Source organism: Nerophis ophidion, linkage group LG15 (genome assembly GCF_033978795.1).
Source record: "Nerophis ophidion isolate RoL-2023_Sa linkage group LG15, RoL_Noph_v1.0, whole genome shotgun sequence".
Classification (NCBI taxonomy): Eukaryota; Metazoa; Chordata; class Actinopteri; order Syngnathiformes; family Syngnathidae; genus Nerophis; species Nerophis ophidion.
In genome coordinates this window covers 51,259,907-51,275,915 of record NC_084625.1, presented here as the reverse complement: position 1 = coordinate 51,275,915, position 16,009 = coordinate 51,259,907, and the positions used below count along the sequence as shown (strand labels likewise).

Genomic DNA, 16,009 nt, shown 5'->3' with positions numbered 1-16,009 from the left:
TTTTCCTTGCGAGGATGTCGTTGGGGTTTGTGCAGCCCTTTGAGACACTTGTGATTTAGGGCTGTATAAATAAACATTGATTGATTGATTGAATTAAATCAATAAAATAAAAAAAAACAAAGCCGCTGACAAGTGTCCAAAACAAAGGTTTCATGCAGAACTTTAGAAAAAAAAAACCCTATCTTGCTTCATCACTCAAGAACCGAGCTGTTGTGTTTTCCCAACGCCTCGCTAGCATCACAATCCTAATTATTTTTTTTTAGATCCACGGCCTCCATAATCCGCCCCTCAACTCCAGAGTCGGGTCTAATTGTGTAAAACCAAGTAGGAATTATACACGGTAGCGTGGTTTAAAAGCCACGGACATATTTGTTCGACGCTGGAAAATGTGACTGCGGGTGAAACCTGCAGGTTGTTTCAAATGCCCCAATTACTGTTTTTAAGAGCGGCCTTTTTTTTTTTAACAACGGCTGCCTGAATGCAATTAAGAGTCCAAAACAAATGTCATTAGAACTTGCTGCTTTAAATTACAGCGTGGCGTAATTACAACCCTCCTATCTTCCTGTCTTGCTAAATATGGCTTTGCAAGGACAACAAATGGCGACATGCGGACTCAGAGATAGAAATGTTGTTGAACGGAGCTTTGATGTCGTGAGCTATTTTGGCCGTTGCGTTTAATCGAGAGCAGTTTTAGCTTACAACATTTTCCGAGTAGCTTGTCCCATACGTTTGATTAATGTCTTCCATGAGGATGCAAAATGGAACCTATCGGGTGGAATGTCCCACGTGTAAGGTTTCCGCCTTACTCTGTGAGACATAACCAAAACAACTCCCTCATATTCAAATAAGACGAAAGGTCATCTACAAACCCCGTTTCCATATGAGTTGGGAAATTGTGTTAGATGTAAATATAAACAGAATACAATGATTTGCAAATCATTTTCAACCCATAATTAGTTGAATGCGCTACAAAGACAACATATTTGATGTTCAAACTCATAAACTCTGGTGTTTTTTTTGCAAATAATAATTAACTTAGAATTTCATGGCTGCAACACGTGCCAAAGTAGTTGGGAAAGGGCATGTTCACCACTGTGTTACATCACCTTTTCTTTTAACGACACTCAATAAACGTTTGAGAACTGAGGAAACTAATTGTTGAAGCTTTGAAAGTGGAATTCTTTCCCTTTCTTGTTTTACAAATCCCATTTCTATATGAGTTGGGAAATTGTGTTGGATGTAAATATAAACAGAATACAATGATTTACAAATCCTTTTCAACCCATATTCAGTTGAATATGTTACAAAGACAACATATTTGATGTTCAAACTCATAAACTCTGGGGTTTTTTTTGCAAATAATAATTAACTTAGAATTTCATGGCTGCAACACGTGCCAAAGTAGTTGGGAAAGGGCATGTTCACCACTTGTTACATCACCTTTTCTTTTAACAACACTGGCGGTTTAGCTCTGTTGGTAGAGTGGCCGTGCCAGCAACTTGAAGGTTGCTGGTTCAATTCCCGCTTCTGCCAACCTAGTCACTGCCGTTGTGTCCTTGGGCAAGACACTTTACCCACCTGCTCCCAGTGCCACCCACACTGGTTTGAATGTAACTTAGATATTGGGTTTCACTATGTAAAGCGCTTTGAGTCACCAGAGAAAAAGCGCTATATAAATATAATTCATTTCACTTCACTTCAATAAACGTTTGGGAACTGAGGAAACTAATTGTTGAAGCTTTGAAAGTGGAATTCTTTCCCATTCTTGTTTTATGTAGAGCTTCAGTCCTTCAACAGTCCGGGGTCTCCGCTGTCCTATTTTACGCTTCATAATTTTCCATGGGAGACAGGTCTGGACTGCAGGGGGGCCAGGAAAGTACCCGCATTTTTTTTTTTTACGAAGCCACGCTGTTGTAACACATGCCGAATGTGGCTTGGCATTGTCTTGCTGAAATAAGCAGGGGTGTCCATGAAAATGACGGCGCTTAAATGGCAGCATATGTTGTTCCAAAACCTGTGTGTACCTTTCAGCATTAATGGTGCCTTCACAGATGTGTAAGTTACCCATGCCTTGGGCACTAATGCACCCCCATACCATCACACATGCTGGCTTTTCAACTTTGCGTCGATAACAGTCTGGATGGTTCGCTCCCCATTTATCAACAACATCCAGAAACGTAGATGACCATAGTAACTAATTAGATGACCATAGTAACTAATTAGATGACCATAGTAACTAATTGGATGAGCATAGTAACTAATTGGATGACCATAGTAACTAATTAGATGACCATAGCAACTAATTGGATGACCGTAGTAACTAATTAGATGACCATAGTAACTAATTATATGACCATAGTAACTAATTGGATGACCATAGTAACTAATTAGATGACCATAGTAACTAATTAAATGACCGTAGTAACTAATTAGATGACCATAGTAACTAATTAGATGACCATAGTAACTAATTGGATTACCATAGTAACAAATTGGATGAGCATAGTAACTAATTAGATGACCATAGTAACTAATTAGATGACCATAGTAACTAATTGGATGCCCATATTAACTAACTGGATGACCATAGTAACTAATTAGATGACCATAGTAACTAATTAGATGACCATAGTAACTAATTAGATGACCATAGTAACTAATTGGATGAGCATAGTAACTAATTGGATGACCATAGTAACTAATTAGATGACCATAGCAACTAATTGGATGACCGTAGTAACTAATTAGATGACCATAGTAACTAATTATATGACCATAGTAACTAATTGGATGACCATAGCAACTAATTAGATGACCATAGTAACTAATTAAATGACCGTAGTAACTAATTAGATGACCATAGTAACTAATTAGATGACCATAGTAACTAATTGGATTACCATAGTAACAAATTGGATGAGCATAGTAACTAATTAGATGACCATAGTAACTAATTAGATGACCATAGTAACTAATTGGATGCCCATATTAACTAACTGGATGACCATAGTAACTAATTAGATGACCATAGTAACTAATTAGATGACCATAGTAACTAATTAAATGACCGTAGTAACTAATTAGATGACCATAGTAACTAATTAGATGACCATAGTAACTAATTAAATGACCATAGTAACTAATTACATAACCATAGTAACTAATTAGATTACCATAGTAACTAATTATATGACCATAGTAACTAATTAAATGACCATAGCAACTAATTAAATGACCATAGTAACTCATTAGATGACCATAGTAACAAATTAAATGACCATAGCAACTAATTAAATGACCATAGTAACTCATTAGATGACCATAGTAACTAATTAGATGACCATAGTAACTAATTATATGACCATAGTAACTAATTATATGACCATAGTAACTAATTAGATGACCATAGTAACTAACTGGATGACCATAGTAACTAATAAGATGACCATAGTAACTAATTGAATGACCATAGTAACTAATCAGATGACCATAGTAACTAATTAAATGACCATAGTAACTCATTAGATGACCATAGTAACTAATTAGATGACCATAGTAACTAACTGGATGACCATAGTAACTAATCAGATGACCATAGTAACTAATTGAATGACCATAGTAACTAATCAGATGACCATAGTAACTAATTATATGACCATAGTAACTAATTATATGACCATAGTAACTAATTAAATGACCATAGCAACTAATTAAATGACCATAGTAACTCATTAGATGACCATAGTAACTAATTAGATGACCATAGTAACTAACTGGATGACCATAGTAACTAATAAGATGACCATAGTAACTAATTGAATGACCATAGTAACTAATTAGATGACCATAGTAACTAATTGAATGACCATAGTAACTAATTAGATGACCATAGTAACTAATTAAATGACCATAGTAACTAATTAGATGACCATAGTAACTAATTAGATGACCATAGTAACTAATTAGATGACCATAGTAACTAATTAGATGACCATAGTAACTAATTAAATGACCATAGTAACTAATTAAATGACCATAGTAACTAATTAAATGACCATAGTAACTAATTGGATGACCATAGTAACTAATTAGATGACCATTGTAACTAATTGGATGACCATAGTAACTAATTAGATGACCATAGTAACTAATTGGATGACCATAGTAACTAATTAGATGACCATTCTAACTAATTAGATGACCATAGTAACTAACTAGATGACCATAGTAACTAATTAGATGACCATAGTAACTAATTAGATGACCATAGTAACTAATTAAATGACCATAGTAACTAATTAGATGACCATAGTAACTAATTGGATGACCATAGTAACTAATTAGATGACCATAGTAACTAATTAAATGACCATAGTAACTAATTGGATGACCATAGTAACTAATTAGATGACCATAGTAACTAATTAGATGACCATAGTAACTAATTAGATGACCATAGTAACTAATTAAATGACCATAGTAACTAATTAGATGACCATAGTAACTAATTAGATGACCATAGTAACTAATTAGATGACCATAGTAACTAATTAGATGACCATAGTAACTAATTAAATGACCATAGCAACTAATTAAATGACCATAGTAACTAATTAGATGACCATAGTAACTAATTAGATCACCATAGTAACTAATTAGATGACCATAGTAACTAATTAGATGACCATAGTAACTAATAAGATGACCATAGTAACTAATTGAATGACCATAGTAACTAATTAGATGACCATAGTAACTAATTAGATGACCATAGTAACTAATTAAATGACCATAGTAACTAATTAGATGACCATAGTAACTAATTAAATGACTATAGTAACTAATTAGATGACCATAGTAACTAATAAGATGACCATAGTAACTAATTGAATGACCATAGTAACTAATTAGATGACCATAGTAACTAATTAGATGACCATAGTAACTAATTAAATGACCATAGTAACTAATTAGATGACCATAGTAACTAATTAAATGACCATAGTAACTAATTAGATGACCATAGTAACTAATTAAATGACCATAGTAACTAATTAGATGACCATAGTAACTAATTAGATGACCATAGTAACTAATTAGATGACCATAGCAACTAATTAGATGACCATAGTCACTGGTTTATCATCCATAAGCACAGATTCCAACCATTAAAATACTTTGTATAGTTCAAGATTTACGATCTAAAATAATCTTTCAGGACTGTCCAGCGGTCCAGATTGAAAAGCTCTACAGGCCGCACGTGGCCTCCTGGCCTTGATTTGCCCAGGTCTGGTCTACGTGATTTTAGGATCACTGCAGTTGGCGGTGCTTGGACACGTCGACGCGGAGGAAATTCATCTTCGAATCAGAGCGGGACACGTATCGCCGTATCAAATGGACAAATGCACGACCCAGCCATGAGCTAATTCCACCACACGGTGACTAGTTTGACCCTTAATCGTGTGGAAGCTGAGACTCGGGCTCAATCAGGATTGAACGCTGCCTTTGGTGCCGTGGTCTTCCCCTGAGGTCCACGCTCGGGACAAGGTGATGAAAAGAGTCTAATGAGGCTTTTTGGTGAGCTGCCACACGATATCACCTGCTGGGCATTTTGAAGAACTTCAGTAGACATTATCTTGTCTCTGCTGCTACATAAACTAGTGACTAGTTCCTCCAAACACACCTGAACAGCAAGCACAACCTTTTTGAAACCAAGAGCTACTTCTTCAATCAATCAATCAATCAATCAATGTTTATTTATATAGCCCCAAATCACAAATGTCTCAAAGGACTGCACAAATCATTACGACTACAACATCCTCGGAAGAACCCACAAAAGGGCAAGGAAAACTCACACCCAGTGGGCAGGGAGAATTCACATCCAGTGGGACGCCAGTGACAATGCTGACTATGAGAAACCTTGGAGAGGACCTCAGATGTGGGCAAACCCCCCCCCTCTAGGGGACCGAAAGCAATGGATGTCGAGCGGGTCTAACATGATACTGTGAAAGTTCAATCCATAGTGGCTCCAACACAGCCGCGAGAGTTCAGTTCAAGGTGGATCCAAGACAGTAGCGAGAGTCCAGTCCACAGGAAACCATCCCAAGCGGAGGCGGATCAGCAGCGTAGAGATGTCCCCAATCGATACAGGCGAGCGGTCCATCCTGGGTCTCGACTCTGGACAGCCAGTACTTCATCCATGCTCATCGGACCGGACCCCCTCCACAAGGGAGGGGGGGGGACATAGGAGAAAGAAAAGAAGTGGCAGATCAACTGGTCTAAAAAGGAGGTCTATTTAAAGGCTAGAGTATTAAGATGAGTTTTAAGGTGAGACTTAAATGCTTCTACTGGTTTGGTACTGAAGGGCTACCAGTTTGATACACACTTAGATAAATTGCTAGAAATAGACAATTTTTCTCAATTTACCTTTAATAAATAAATCTATACATATATAAAAAATGGGTATTTCTGTCTGTCATTCCGTCGTACATTTTTTTTCTTTTTGTGGAGAACAAATGATGAAAAAAACACTTAATTGAACGGTTTAAAAGAGGAGAAAACACGAAAAAAAAAAGAAAATGTAATTTTGGAACATAGTTCATCTTCAATTTCGACTCTTTAAAATTCAAAATTCAGTCGAAAAAAAGAAGAGAAAAACTAACTAATTCGAATCATTTTGAAAAAATGAAAAAAAGAATTCACTAGTGAAGTGACTTATCTTTATATAGCGCTTTTTCTCTAGTGACTCAAAGCGCTTTACACAGTGAAACCCAATATCTAAGTTACATTTAAACCAGTGTGGGTGGCACTGGGAGTGTCTTGCCCAAGGACACAACGGCAGTGACAAGGATGGCGGAAGCGGGGATCGAACCTGGAACCCTCAAGTTGCTGGCACGGCCGCTCTAATACCGGTTTAGCAATTTTTCCTGATTAAGATTAATTTTAAAATTTTGATGACATGTTTAGCTCGGATGGTAGAGTGGCCGTGCCAGCAACTTGAGGGTTCCAGGTTCGATTCCCGCTTCCGCCATCCTAGTCACTGCCGTTGTGTCCTTGGGCAAGACACTTTACCCACCTGCTCCCAGTGCCACCCACACTGGTTTAAATGTAACTTAGATATTGGGTTTCACTACGTAAAGCGCTATGAGTCACTAGAGAAAAAGCGCTATATAAATATAATTCACTTCACTTTGGATTTGCCAGAATAATTTTTTGAATTTTAATCGTAACTTTGAAGAAATATTTCACAAATATTCTTCGTTGAAAAAACAGAAGCTAAAATGAAGAATTAAATTAAAATGTATTCATTATTCTTTACAGTTAAAAAAAAATACTTGAACATTGATTTAAATTGTCAGGAAAGAAGAGGAAGGAATTTAAAAGGTAAAAAAGTGTGTGTTTAAAAATCCTAAAATCATTTTTAAGGTTGTATTTTTTCTCTAAAATTGTCTTTCTGAAAGTTATAAGAAGCAAAGTAAAAAAAAAATGAATTTATTTAAACAAGTGAAGACCAAGACTTGAAAATATTTTCTTGGATTTGCAAATTCTATTTGAGTTTTGTCTCTCTTAGAATTAAAAATGTCGAGCAAAGCGAGACCAGCTTGCTAGTAAACAAATACAATTTAAAAAATAGAGGCAGCTCACTGGTAAGTGCTGCTATTTGAGCTATTTTTAGAACAGCATTGCACTTTTCTTTTTTTACTAAAATAAGTGTTTTTTTCACAATGTGTCGACTTCTTTTTTCTTATAAAATTGGGAACAATTTCTTACATTCTTTTTCCGTAATATTGCAGTATTTTCTCGTAAAATGTTAACTTTTTTATGCAAAATTATTACTTTTTAATGCAAAATGGTGAAATTTGTCATATAAAATTCTAACTTTTATCACAATTTTGCCAATTGTCTTGTTTTTGTAAAATAGTGAAATTTTTTGAGTAAAACTATCATTGACTTTTGTCATCATTTTGCCAAGTAAAAATCTGATTATTATTATTATATTGCCCACATTTTAAAGTTTTCTTATTAAATTGTGACTCTTTTCATAAAATTGCCAACATTTTAAGCTTCTCTTGTAAAATTGCGACTGTTATCGAGTAAAATTCCAACTTTTATCACAATATTGCACTTTTCTTTTTTTTTACTAAAATCTGTGTTTTTTTTTCAGAATATGTCGACTTCTTTTTACTTATAAAATTGGGAACAATTTCTTACATTCTTTTTCCGTAATATTGCAGTATTTTCTCGTAAAATGTTGACTTTTTTATGTAAAATTATTACTTTTGAAAGCAAAATGGTGAAATTTGTCATATAAAATTCTAACTTTTATCACAATTTTGCCAATTTTCTTGTTTTTGTAAAATAGTGACATTTTTTGAGTAAAACTATCATTGACTTTTGTCATAATTTTGCCAAGTAAAAATCTGATTATTGTTATTATATTGGCCACATTTTATAGTTTTCTTATTAAATTGTGGCTCTCTTCATACAATTGCAAAAATTTTAAGCTTCTCTTGTAAAATTGCGACTGTTATCGAGTAAAATTCCAACTTTTATCAGAATATTGCACACATTTTTCTTGTAAAAGTTTGACTTGCTTTGAGTAAAATGACAACTTATTATAATACTGCCAAAATTCAAAGTTTTTCTTGTGACATTGTGACCTTTTTCTTGTGAAATTCCAAATCATTTTTCACAACAAGCTTTTTTATGTATATATGTATAAACATATATTATGTATATATTATTGATGTTGTAAATGCACTTCTTCATGTATCAAGAAAGGCTGGTCCTAAAGAGGTAGGCGTTTTTTCAGCGGTCTCAAGAAGGTCAGAAATACAAGAATGTGTGTGTGTGTGTATGTGTGTACGTGTGTTTGATTGATTGATTGAAACTTTTATTAGTAGATAGCACAGTTCAGTACATATTCCGTACAATTGACCACTAAATGGTAACACCCCAATAAGTTTTTCAATTTTTTTAGAAGAAGAAAAAACTAATAAATAAAAAAAAAATTGATTAACGTGGACTCCAACTTAAACAAGTTAAAGAACTTATTGGGGTGTTACCATTTAGTGGTCAATTGTACGGAATATGTACTGAACTGTGCAATCTACTAATAAAAGTTTTTAATCAATCAATCAATTAAGTCGGGGTCCACGTTAATCAATTCATGTGTGTGCGTAAAACATAAAATTATTTTACACTTTACTCTAACATGTTTTTTTCTAGTTAGAATTAGAATTCCTGAAATCTGAAATGTGAACATTTCTACTGACACATGATATAAATGGTCTTTTTACTTGTTTAAAAGTATTTTTTTTAAAGATTTTCTGCTGCCTTTTCCTGCCATGTGACTTTTTTACCTTCAGCATGTTTCTATGAACTTAATTAATAATTCAGTTTCTTCTATTTTCCCAACTCCATGTGAAGTTGTAGTTTCCATGCTTTTATGGTACGTGTAATGCAGGGGTGTCCAAAGTGTGGCCCGCAGGTAATTTTTTAACGGCCCCACGGCACATTTTAGAAATACGATTGAAAAATTTTTAAAACGTAAAAAGTGATATAAAAGAGCAAACGGGTGAAATGTATCAAGAAAATGTTGCAATGTTTACTCTAATAACACAAAGCTGCCATGCAGGCTGTTTCTTTCTTTAAAAAATAATAATGAATCAAAATCAATGTCATTATGAATTATTGACCTATTCAAGGATTCAATTACGTCCCGTTAAATTTTCCACTGAGATATTTTGGGGGGAAAATGTTGCATATTTTGTGTTTTCCGTATAAAAAACTGAGCTGTTTCTTCTAAAGAAGGGCCTAAAATGAACAAACAAAAAACATAAACAACAATAAAACTTATAATTGACGGATATATCTGAAGTTGATCTCGAGATTATTGTGTTAAAAGTAAACAGTAAAAAAATGCATAATTAATTTTTTAACACTTTAATGAGTAGGACCCTTTTGGATCCCCAATAATTTTAATATGATTTGTTTTTAAGTGTCATTGCTCAAAAAATAATAATGAATTAAAATTAATGGTGTTATTAGTTATTGACTTTTTTAAGGCTCCAATTATTATGTAATCTCAAATATTCCACTTAAAAAATATATTGGGTGATAATATTGCATATTTCGTGGTTTCTTCCATCCCAAAACAGGGTTTTCTTTGACAAAAAGAGCATACAACTTAAATCTTTAAATTAATTATACTGACAGATGGACCTAATGTTGATCTGGAAATTTAAAACTTGAATAATAATAAAACAAAATAATACTGAATAATGACAAATTTTTTATATTGTTTTGACCAAAACCCTTTAGGGTCCCCGGGATTAAGCCTGAGTGGAGGCCTAAATTTATTTTGGTTATACATATATTGTATTGTATTTCAAAATAAAAAAAAATGTCAAAATTGCCCCCGCTTGCTTTGATTTTTAAGTCTGCGGCCTTAAGTGGAAAAAGTTTGGACACCCCTGCTGTAATGCGACTGACGGCCGCACGCAGCGCGCCTCTCCTACACTAGGGGGCGACTGTGGTCATTTCAGCGTGTTTCGCTATGTTCGACGTGAATACCATAGAAGAAGATAATGCTAAAGCTAGTAACTTCCAAGCTCCGCGTCTAACCGGTAAGGACAACTTTCCACTGCTTTTTCACCTTATTTTCAATGTTTTAATGTGTTTCAATGACACTTGTGGCCATTAAGATCATTAGAGACATGCTAAAAGATCGCATTTTTAGTCTAATTGTTTGAGGAGGTGTCTGTTCAGCAGTTGTGTCGAACAATGTGCTGAGTCAGTAAAGTGTCTTCTTTGTGAACATCCTGGTACTTATTTAACAAGTAGGTCTCTATTTTATCGCACACTTTAAAAATACTGAACTATTTCAGCATCCTATGTGTGAGTTTGATTGATCAAATGGAGTCAAAATGTCACTACTGCTTACGTTGGATTGGCTGAACAGAGTCACGTGACAGCGCCTGCCGGAAGAATGACATAACAATATGTCTTCGCAAGCCTTAGGCTCCTTCTACACTAAGCCGGCTAATGTTATCCAGGGTACATCAATCAATCAATCAATGTTTACTTATATAGCCCTAAATCACTAGTGTCCCACCTAACCTTATCTGTGTCCACACACACTTAAAAAGGTCGTTTAAGACCCCCTACCGTCAGACGACGCATGCGCGGAAAATGCCCACGTCATCGTCCCCTCCGGTTTTTTGATTGCTTGATTGATTGAAACTTTTATTAGTAGATTGCACAGTTAAGTACATATTCCGTGCAATTGAGCACTAAATGGTAACACCCCAATAAGTTTTTCAACTTTTTTAAGTCGGGGTCCACGTTAATCAATTCATGGTACAAATATCAGCATAATACAGTCATCACACAAGTTAATCATCGTAGTACAGGGGTGTCCAAACTTTTTACACTGAGGGCCGCACACTGAAAAATCAAAGCAAGCGGGGGCCATTTTCCTAATTTTTATTTTAAAAACCAATACAATATATGTATAAAAAATATACCCGGGGACCCCAAAGGGTTTGGTCAAAAAAAATATTAAAAATGTGTCATTATTCAGTATTATTTTGTGTTATTATTATTCAAGTTTTAAATCTCTAGATCAACATTAGGGAAAAAAAAACAAAACACAAAATATGCAATATTTTCACCAAATAACTTTTTTAGGTGGAATATTTGAGATTATATAATTGGAGCCTTAATTTTGGATTTTGATTCATTATTATTTTTTGAGCAATGACACTTAAAAACAAATGACACCAAAATAATCGGGGATCCAAAAGTGTCCTGCTCATTAAAGTGTTAAAAAATAAATAATACATTTTCTTTACTGTTTACTTTTAGCACAATAATCTCGAGATCTACTTCAGATATATCCTTCAACTTTAAGTTTTATTGTTGTTTATGTTTTGTTTGTTTGTTTCAGGCCCTTCTTTAAAAAAAACAGCTCAGTTTTTTTTTTAATGGCAAAACACAAAATATGCAACATTTTCCCCCAAAAATATGATGAGGTGAATTTGAATTTTGATTCATTATTATTTTTTGAGCAATGACACTTAAAAACAAATGACATTAAAATAATTGGGGATCCAAAAGTGTCCTGCTCATTAAAGTGTTGAAAAATAAATAATACATTTTCTTTACTGTTTACTTTTAGCACAATAATCTCGAGATCTACTTCAGATATATCCTTCAACTTTAAGTTTTATTGTTGTTTATGTTTTGTTTGTTTGTTTCAGGCCCTTCTTTAAAAAAAACAGCTCAGTTTTTTTTTAATGGCAAAACACAAAATATGCAACATTTTCCCCCAAAAATATGATGAGGTGAATTTGAATTTTGATTCATTATTATTTTTTGAGCAATGACACTTAAAAACAAATGACATTAAAATAATTGGGGATCCAAAAGTGTCCTGCTCATTAAAGTGTTGAAAAATAAATAATACATTTTCTTTACTGTTTACTTTTAGCACAATAATTTCGAGATCAACTTCAGATATATCCTTCAACTTTAAGTTTTATTGTTGTTTATGTTTTGTTTGTTTGTTTCAGGCCCTTCTTTAAAAAAAAAAAAGCTCAGTTTTTTTTTAATGGCAAAACACAAAATATGCGACATTTTCCCCCAAAAATATGATGAGGTGGCGACTTGTCCAGGGTGTACCCCACCTTCTGCCCGATTGTAGCTGAGATAGGCGCCAGCGCCCCCCGCGACCCCAAAAGGGAATAAGCGGTAGAAAATGGATGGATGGATGGAATACTTAATATGACGTAATTGGAGCGGTGAATAGGTCAATAATTCAAAATGACATTGATTTTGATTTATTACAAGGGAATAAGCGGTAGAAAATGGATGGATTATTTTCTAAAGAAAGAAACAGCCTGCGTGGCAGCTTTGTGTTATGAGAGTAATAAGCATTGCAACAATTTGTTACATTTCACTTGTTTGCTCTTTTATACCACTTTTTATGTTTTTAATTTTTTTCAATTGTATTCTTAAAATGTGCCGTGGGGCCAGTAAAAAAACAACCCGTGGGCTGCAAATGGCCCCCGGGCCGCACTTTGGACACCTCTGTCATAGCGTCATCATTCCGCGACGTTTTCAACAGAATACCTCGCGGGAAATTTAAAATTGCAATTTAATAAAGTAAAAAGGCCGTATTGGCATGTGTTGCAATGTTAATATTTCATCATTGATATTTAAACTATCAGACTGCGTGGTCGCTAGTAGTGGCTTTCAGTAGGCTTTTGAATAAGGAACTTTGGACAGAGTCAAAGCACTAACTAATACGAAGGATTAGTGCATGGGTGTCAAACTCTGGCCCGCGGGCCAAATTTGGCCCGCCATGTAATTTATTTTGGCCCTTGAGACAATATTAAATTAACATTAGAGCTGGCCCACCGGTATTATACAGCGGCGGTACATTCACTGCTAATTCTAATACTTGCCAACCCTCACAATTTTCCCAGGAGACTCCCGAATTTCTCCACGAAAATCTACCAGGACAACCATTCTCTCGAATTTCTCCCGATTTCCACGCGGACAACAATATCGCCGGCGTGCCTTAAAGGTACTGATTTTAGCGTCTTCTACAACCTGTTGTCATGTCCGCTTTTCCGGCCCTGTCACGTAATATATGCGGATTCTACACACACACACACACACAAGTGAATGCGAGGCATACTTGGTCAACAGTCATACAGGTCACACTGAGAGTGGCCTTATAAACAACTTTAACACTGTTACAAATATGCACCACACTGTGAACCCACACCAAACAAGTATGACAAACACATTTCGGGAGAACATCAACACAACAGAACAAATACCCAGAACCCATTGCAGTACTAACTCTTCCGGGACGCTACAATATACACCCCCGCAACCAACAAACCTCGATTTTACATGTCACTATAAAGTTATATAAGCCTTGCTTGTTCAATATTCAATGCAAAACTTGTTTGGGTCCCTATTAAAGGTTAAGTTTTTCAACTTTGGCCCGCGGCTTTGTTCAGTTTAGAATTTTGGCCCATTCTGTATTTGAGTTCGACACCCCTGGATTAGTGTTTTCCAGGCTCAAACGGTTGCCATAAAATCTTCATTGAATAGTTCCCACTCCTGACATATAAGGTTTAAGTACGCAACGTATTTAATGTCACATTCGTTTTACTTTCACTCGAGTAGTTCTGTGAAGAAGAAACGTTTCATTGCGATGGCTGCATTTATTCATAGCATCGTTTAAATTCATTCATAATCTGTCAATTACTGCATTTTACTTAGTTTCACCAATCCAACGTAAACACTCGTGACCTTTGACTCCAGTCCACCAATCAAATGGAGGCTGGCAGTCACATGACTACACGCTGTCAAAAGTGACAAGCACTACTCTTCAATGCAACAAAACACAACATCTAACTTCCTCAAAAAGAAAATCATTTTGTGATGTTTAAAAAGCTGCACACTGATATATTGATTATTGATTAACTATTGGCAGTTTAAGCACTCATGTGTATAATTATATCTTCGATTCATTCTTAAAATGTTGGCTATTTATTAGATTGTACAGTCGTGGTCAAAAGTTTACATACACTGATGTCATGAGTTTCCAATCATTTCTACAACTTATTTTTGGTGATGTAGTGATTGGAGCACATACTTGTTAGTAACAAACATTCATGAAGTTTGCTTATTTTATGAATTTATTATGACTACTGAAAATGTGAGCAAATCTGCTTGGTCAAAAGTTTACATACAGCAATGTATATTTTTGTTACATGTCTCTTGGCAAGTTTTACTGCAAAAAGGCGGTTTTGGCAGCCATCCACAAGCTTTGGCAAGCTTCTGCTTGAATTTTTGACCACTCCTCTTGACAAAGTTGGTGCAGTTCAGCTAAATTTGTTGGTTTTCTGACATGGACTTGTTTCTTCAGCATTGTCCACGCCATTTAAGCCAGGACAAAACCTTAATTCTAGCCTGATTTAGCCATTCATTTACCACTTTTGAGGTGTGTTTGGGGTCATTGTCCTGTTGGAACACCCAACTGTGCCAAGACCCAACCTCCGGGCTGATAATTTTAGGTTGTCCTGAAGAATTTGGAGGTAGTCCTCCTTTTTCATTGTCCCATTTACTCTGTGTAAAGCACCAGTTCCTTTGGCAGCAAATCACGTCCAGAGCATAATACTACCACCACCATGCCTGACGGTAGGTGTGGTGTTCCTGGGGTTTAAGTTGGGGTCCATGTTAATCAATTCATGGTAAAGTGGCAAGTTTCACTGCAAAAAGGCGGTTTTGGTAGCCATCCACAAGCTTTGGCAAGCTTCTGCTTGAATTTTTGACCACTCCTCTTGACAAAATTGGTGCAGTTCAGCTAAAGTTGTAGGTTTTCTGACGTACTTGTTTCTTCAGCATTGTCCACGCGATTTAAGTCAAGAAAAAAACCTTAATTCTAGCCTGATTTAGCCATTCATTTACCAATTTTGAGGTGTGTTTGGGGTCATAGTCCTGTTGGAACACCCAACTGCGCCCAAGACCCAACCTCCGGGCTGGTGATTTTAGCTTGTCCTGAAGAATTTGGAGGTAATCCTCCTTTTTCATTGTCCCATATACTCTGTGTAAAGCACCAGTTCCTTTGGTAGCAAAACAGGCCCAGAGCATAGTACTACCACCACCATGATTGTAGGTAGGTCTGGTGTTCCTGGGGTTTAAGTCGGGGTCCATGTTAATCAATTCATGGTAAAGTGGCAAGTTTCACTACAATAAGGCGCTTTTGGTAGCCATCCACAAGCATTTGTAAGCTTCTGCTTGAATTTTTGACCACTCCTCTTGACAAAGTTGGTGCATTTCAGCTAAATATGTTGGTTTTGTGACATGGACTTGTTTCTTCAGCATTGTCTACGCGATTTAAGTCAGGACAAAACCTTGATTCTAGCCTGATTTAGCCATTCATTTACTACTTTTGACGTGTGTTTGGGGTCATTGTCCTGTTGGA

General features: G+C 35.4%; 1 protein-coding gene across 7 annotated transcripts in view; it reads left to right on the top strand.

The window, feature by feature from the left end:
• Nucleotides 1-16,009, top strand: part of rab18a (RAB18A, member RAS oncogene family) — a 204,476-nt gene that overhangs the window by 169,559 nt on the left and 18,908 nt on the right. For 4 of the 7 annotated variants that reach the window (XR_009809881.1, XR_009809882.1, XR_009809880.1 and 1 more), the window contains one exon: nucleotides 13,491-13,591. The exons of the other annotated variants lie outside the window; for them this stretch is intronic. The gene's annotated coding sequence lies outside the window, so the exon portion shown is untranslated. The remainder of the gene's footprint in view (nucleotides 1-13,490; nucleotides 13,592-16,009) is intronic. 7 annotated transcript variants of the gene reach the window in all.